We start from the raw sequence: 6,226 nt of genomic DNA on the forward strand, positions 1-6,226 counted from the left end.
GGTAGATACAAGGTAATCATATTGTCCCATATAGGGCTCACAGTCTTAACCCCCATTTTACAGATGAGGTAACTGAGACACAGAGAAGTCAAGTGACTTGCCCAAAGTCACACAGCTGATAATTAACAGAGCCAGGCTTAGAACTCATGACTTCTGACTCCCAAGCCCATGCTCTTTCCACTAAGCCTCACTGCTTCTCGCCGAAACAGACCCAAGAAGACCCCTGGTGCTCTGATTCTGGGAACCACTGCAGATCCAAATTTATTAGCACCAAAAGGCAAATTAGAATTGAGCAATATTTGCCATTTTCATAAAAATACCAACAGAAATTTTCCAACTTGAATAAGTACAATCATTGTCACCCAGGCCATCTATTTGCAACCTGAAGTCGCTTTAGGGCTCCATAACATCCTCGTGGCATTTTTCACCTCTGCTTTCCTCACGGTGTTTCCTCACGGTGTAAACTATGGGGCTTAATATACGGGTGATGCTTCTAAAAAATACAGCCACTGACCTATCTATTAAGAAGGTAGTCATGCACCTCAGGAAAGTTAAAATGCATGGGAAAAAGAAGAAAAATCAAAACAATGATGTGGGAGACCCAAATGGAAAAGCCTTTGCCTCTTCTTGCAGAACTCCGAGTTTTCAGGGAGCTGAAGATGACAACATAAGAAACGACAAAAAGGAAGAAACTCAATGTGCACACTGCCCTGCTGTTGGCCACGGCTAGCAGACTAAAGATGTGGGTATCGGTGCAGGTGAGTATCAGCAAAGGGAACAGGTCGCACATGAAGTGATCAATCTTATTGGGACCACAGTGTGGTAAAGGTGACATGAAGAGAATCTCCAGGATTGCGTGAAGAAAGGCCACACCCCAAGCCACCCCCATCAACAGACTGCACACAACCTGCCTCATAATGGCTATGTAGTGCAGTGGGTTACAGATGGCCTCATACCGGTCATAAGCCATGGCCAAGAGAAGGACGATCTCAAACCCGGCACACAAATGTTCGATAAAGCAGAAGCAGTGTGACTCAGTGGAAAGATCATGGGCTTTGGAGTCAGAGGTTATGGTTTCAAATCCCGGCTCCACCACTTCTCATCTGTGTGACTTTGGGCAAGTCACTTAACTTCTCTGGGCCTCAGTTACCTCATCTATAAAATGGGGATTAAGACTGTAAACCCCACGACGGACACCTCAACACCTTGTATCCGTCCAGCACTTAGAACAATGCTTTTTACATAGTAAGCACTTAATAAATGCCATCAATATTATCATTATTATAAAGAGTTGAGCCATACATCGGTTGAAGGAGATGGCTTTCCTCACAGCGGATCACCGAGCATTTTGGGGGTGATGAAAGTGGAGTAGCAGGCATCGATTAAGGACAGGTAGGTGAGGAAGAAATACATAGAGGACCCCAGAGTCGAGTTGGAGGTTATTGTTGCCACAGTGAGCAGATTCCCCACCAGAGTTGCAATGTAGACACTGAGAAACACAACAAAGAATAACTTCAGTTTATCAGGGTTCTGTGTGAGACCCAATAAAACGAATTCAGTCACTTTGTTTCAATTTTCCATCTCTTCAGGGTAAGGGAAGTTTTGGGTGCAGCAATGAGACCTGGTTTACCTGCAAAGAGAATGAGAGTTATAAATACCATATCAATATGTACTATAATCTCCAACTATTTGCACTATCAGTAAACCTAAAAGGGCTGAGAAGTAAAGGAAGGATAAGCATTACTTCTCCCATTTTGGCAGGTGAGAACACTGAGATTCAAAGAATTTGATTGACGTGTCCCAAATCCTGCCAGTTTTATCAGCAGCACTTATAATTCATATTGACCAATCCAATTAAGTTGCCTTCCATCAAATACTGCGGACTTTACTAAAGATGTATATGTACACACACACACACACACACACACACACACACATAGTGTGACAATGGAAAGAGCAGGGGCTTGGAAGACAGAGAACATGGGTTCTAATCCCTGCTCTGCCACTTGTCTGCAATATAACCTTGGGCAAGCCACTTAACTTCTCTGTGCCTCAGCTGCCTCATATGTAAAATGGATATGAAGACTTAGATAACTAAGAACCAAGTGTTTTATTTTAATTTCTTTCAGTGAAATAGGAATGGAAAAAACTTTCTTTGTTGAAGGTAAAAAAAGTACAGATTATCTCAGTTAGAGTGCTCATATTAGATGACAGGCTGATTACATGATCAATAACAATAGTACTTGTAAAGTGCATTTTTGTACTAAGCACTGGGGTAGATACAAGATAATAGTCAGACAAGGTCTTGTGCCAAATGGAGCTTAAAGTTTAAAAAGAAACGAGGACAGGTATTTAATCTCCATTTTAGAGTTGAGGAAACTAGGGCACAGAGAAGTTAAGTGATTTGCTCAAGGTCTTACAACAGGCAAGTGACAGAGCAATGAGTAGAACTCAAGTTTTTTGACTCCCAGCCCTATGGTCTTTCTCCTAGTCCGCGCTGCTGGCCTGGCTAAATTGATGGGGTCCTTCAACAAGGCCTGGGAAAACCCAAGATATAATCGAGAAAGAAAAGAATTCCAGCTGCCCCCTCCTGATACCAGCCTAGGGGCACTTCCCAGTCCCTCCTTTCCAGTTTCTTGGTGGGAATCTAACTGAGATTTGGAAAACAAATTACGCTATCCTTATTCGTCTAGAAGCTGCCATTGGGAAAAAAATTAAATATCTTCAAAGCCAGATCTAGTGGATTTTATTCATTCATTCATTCAATCGTATTTATTGAGCACTTACTGTGTGCAGAGCACTGTACTAAGCGCTTGGGAAGTACAAGCTGGCAACATATAGAGACAGTACCTACCCAACAGTGGGCTCACAGTCTAGAAGGGGGAGACAGAGAACAAAACCAAACATACTAACAAAATAAAATAAATAGAATAGATATGTACAAGTAAAATAAATAAATAAATAGAGTAACAAATATGTACAAACATATATACATATATACAGGTGCTGTGGGGAAGGGAAGGAGGTAAAATGGGGGGATGGAGAGGGGGACGAGGGGGAGAGGAAGGAAGGGGCTCAGTCTGGGAAGGCCTCCTGGAGGAGATGAGCTCTCAGTAGGGCCCTGAAGGGAGGAAGAGAGATAGCTTGGCGGATGGGCAGAGGGAGGGCATTCCAGGCCCGGGGAAGGACGTGGGCCGGGGATCGATGGCGGGACAGGAAGGCTGAGTAGGTGCGAATGAGGTTGTCGTTAATGTAACTTGGTGATAACAAGGACCTTTTTCCCGGGGTGGAGTGGGGGGGGAGTCAGTCAGGACCGGACCGGGAAGGGGGATTGCGGGGGCACTATAAGGAAGGTCGCTTAAGTGGGTGGGGGTGGAAGCAAGGGGCGTCTATGGCAGCGCTCGGAGGAGAGGAGCCTTCCGGGAGCAGCGTGGGCCACGCGGTGTGATGGCGTGCGGGCCTCTCGGGAACGGAGTCCCGGCTTCTATGGCGGCGCTCTGAGGAGAAGATCCTTCCAGGAGCAGCGGGGGTCACGCGGTGTGATGGCAGACGGGCCTCTCGGGAATGGAGTCCCGGGCGTCTGTGGGGGCGCTCTGAGGAGAGGATCCTTCCGGGAGCAGCGGGGGCCACGCGGCCCTAATCCCTCCCTATATCCAATATCCAATCTCTCCCTACAGCAGTGGCTCAAGAGTTTGCTCTCAAAAATCCCAAGATCTCTTTGGAAATAGTTCTACTGAGTGCCCAACTGATGGTTCAGCAGCTTCATCATCAGCTGGAGACTCCTCTACATAACTCACCGGATTCACCCTTCTGAAGTGTCTGTCCTTCAGTTGAATAGTTGGCCATATTTTTTTCTCCTCCCATTACAAGAGCTATTTAAAGGGGATTCCATTTGAAGTTTGGGCACCTAATGATGAACCAAGCCCTCAGCCTCTCAAGATTAGACTCGTGTACCCCATGAGTAAAATTTGCAAAAAACAAAAAGCAGTCACACCGTCTTTTGCTGTGGTCAAATGACCGAAATAAAATCTATAACTCTAGTCATTTAGCTCTAATGTATTAGAATTGTATTCAAATTACTTTTTTGGAAACACATGCTACTCCCTGCAGTGGTTCATTGGCCGATATAAGGTCTGGTCAAATGACCGAAATAAAATCTATAACTCTAGTCATTTAGCTCTAATGTATTAGAATTGTATTCAAATTACTTTTTTTGGAAACACATGATACTCCCTGCACTGGTTCATTGGCCGATATAAGGGAGAGGCAAGAAATAAAACATTAAATGCCGAAGGTGTGACAAAAATTCATGGTTCTGCTTTTGGGCACTTTTGGTTTGTGATTTCTATATAAACAGTGCTTATTTCTGTATAAATGACACTTTTTACATATTGATGCTGTGTGAGTCATGGGTGGGAGATCCTGCCCCACGTTGGACGATTGATTAGCTTGTATATACCCCAGTGCTTAGAACAGTGCCTGGCACATAGTAAGCTCTTAACAAGTACAATAATAATGGTAATAATAATAAATCAATTGCATTTATTGAGTGCTTATTGTGTGCAGAGCACTTGGGAGCATAAAATATAACAGAGTTGATAGTCCCTGCCCCAGAGGTGGGTAAAAGATATTTGACCGACTGCTTTGTTCTCTGCTGGGGGGATTCAAAATGCCATGCAAAACTCATTGCGTGATGCACAGGGGGCCCCAGCTCTTTTCATGCTGTACGATTGAGTGCTCTGATCCTAACTGCGAAATAGTTTCCATTGTATTCATGATAATGTCCAAATTATATTGCAAGTTCTCTCATAATAGAGTCCTAGTCTTTGTGGTTAAAGCATTGAGACAACTGAGAAAATTCAGAAACTGTGTGATGTGGTTAAGTCAAGCATAAGGGATAGTTGTTATTGTTTTGTTTTGCTAAATTTTCCAGCCCGTCACCTCAACCTCACACTGAATTTCCCAAGAGTAAGTATTGTACCTTGAGAAGCAGAGCTACTGGCTCCTCTTGGATCAGAGACCAACAGTCCCAACCACAGCAACCTTCCGATATTCCAAAATTTGTGGAAGAATTGCTGCCGATGTGTGAGTCTTTCCTGGCCCGACTGACCCAGGACAGGTCAGGAAAGAAGCCCCCAGAATCATCATCATCATCATCATCACTAGTATTTATTGAGTGCTTACAGTATGCAGCACACTGTCTTAAGTGCTTGGGATAGTACAATACTTCAGACACAATAGACAGCGTAGACACAGCACCTGCCCATAACAAGTTTACAGTCTATGAAAGGGACTGAGACATTAATATTAATAGATCATTTGTAATCTATAATTTAACGTTTTGGGGCTGGGAGTGGAGTGAATATCAAATGTCCGAAGGTCTCAGATCCAAATGCTTAGACAATGCAAATGGGAGAGAGTCGGGGAAAGGAGGGCCTAACCAGGGAAGGCCTCTTGGAGAATATGTGATATGTAATAATGCTTTCAAGGTGAAGAGAGTGATGGTCTGGCAAATTTGGAAATGGGAGGGAGTTCCAAACTGGAGGGGGGAGGGAGAGGGAGTACAGTGGGGGGGACGAGAGAAAAGGGATGGAGGTGAGACAGACAAGATCATGACACAGCGAGTAAGCTGGCTTTAGACTGTATCCAGTCTGATGATATTGTACCTGCTCCAGTGTTTTGTATAGTGCTTGGCACATAGTCAGCGCTTAAAAAAATACCAATGTTATTATTACTGAGCTCCTTAAGCTATAGGGCACAAAATGGTCTGGTTCAATCTTTCAGAGGTTTGAGCCTACATGTCTTGCCAGTAACACTCGATAGTATTAAAGGGGCCTTTAATGCAGTCCTATTATGAAAGGGAGTGAGTGGCCAACCCTCCTTATAAAGACTACGTACATTCCTATTCCAGCTTCCAATCTGCTGGCCCAAGCTAGATGCCTGGGGGCATCTTGGGGGAGTAGGAGAGGGGAGGACATGAACAGGGCCCCAAGAAGAGACAGGTTTCATGGTAGTGTTTCTAACACCAAAAGGAGAAGGCTGACAACCCACTCTTCATTCAGAGATTTGGGTTTATTCATTCTTCCCCCTCTATCTGTGCCCAGAATGAGCCCAGCCTTTTATGTTCATGTCCCAGATGATCTGGACCCAACAAACAATTCCAGCCCATTCTCAATCTCCCAGGTCAACACTCTCATCACCCAACTGCTTGCATAAATGAAATAAT

General features: G+C 44.3%; 1 pseudogene; it reads right to left on the bottom strand.

Annotated features, from left to right (window-relative positions):
* Positions 1-371: 371 nt before the first annotated feature.
* On the bottom strand, positions 372-1,581 carry LOC119921246 (annotated as a pseudogene).
* Between the last annotated feature and the right edge of the window lie 4,645 nt (positions 1,582-6,226).

Source organism: Tachyglossus aculeatus (genome assembly GCF_015852505.1).
Source record: "Tachyglossus aculeatus isolate mTacAcu1 chromosome 12 unlocalized genomic scaffold, mTacAcu1.pri SUPER_6_unloc_2, whole genome shotgun sequence".
NCBI classification, from domain to species: domain Eukaryota; kingdom Metazoa; phylum Chordata; class Mammalia; order Monotremata; family Tachyglossidae; genus Tachyglossus; species Tachyglossus aculeatus.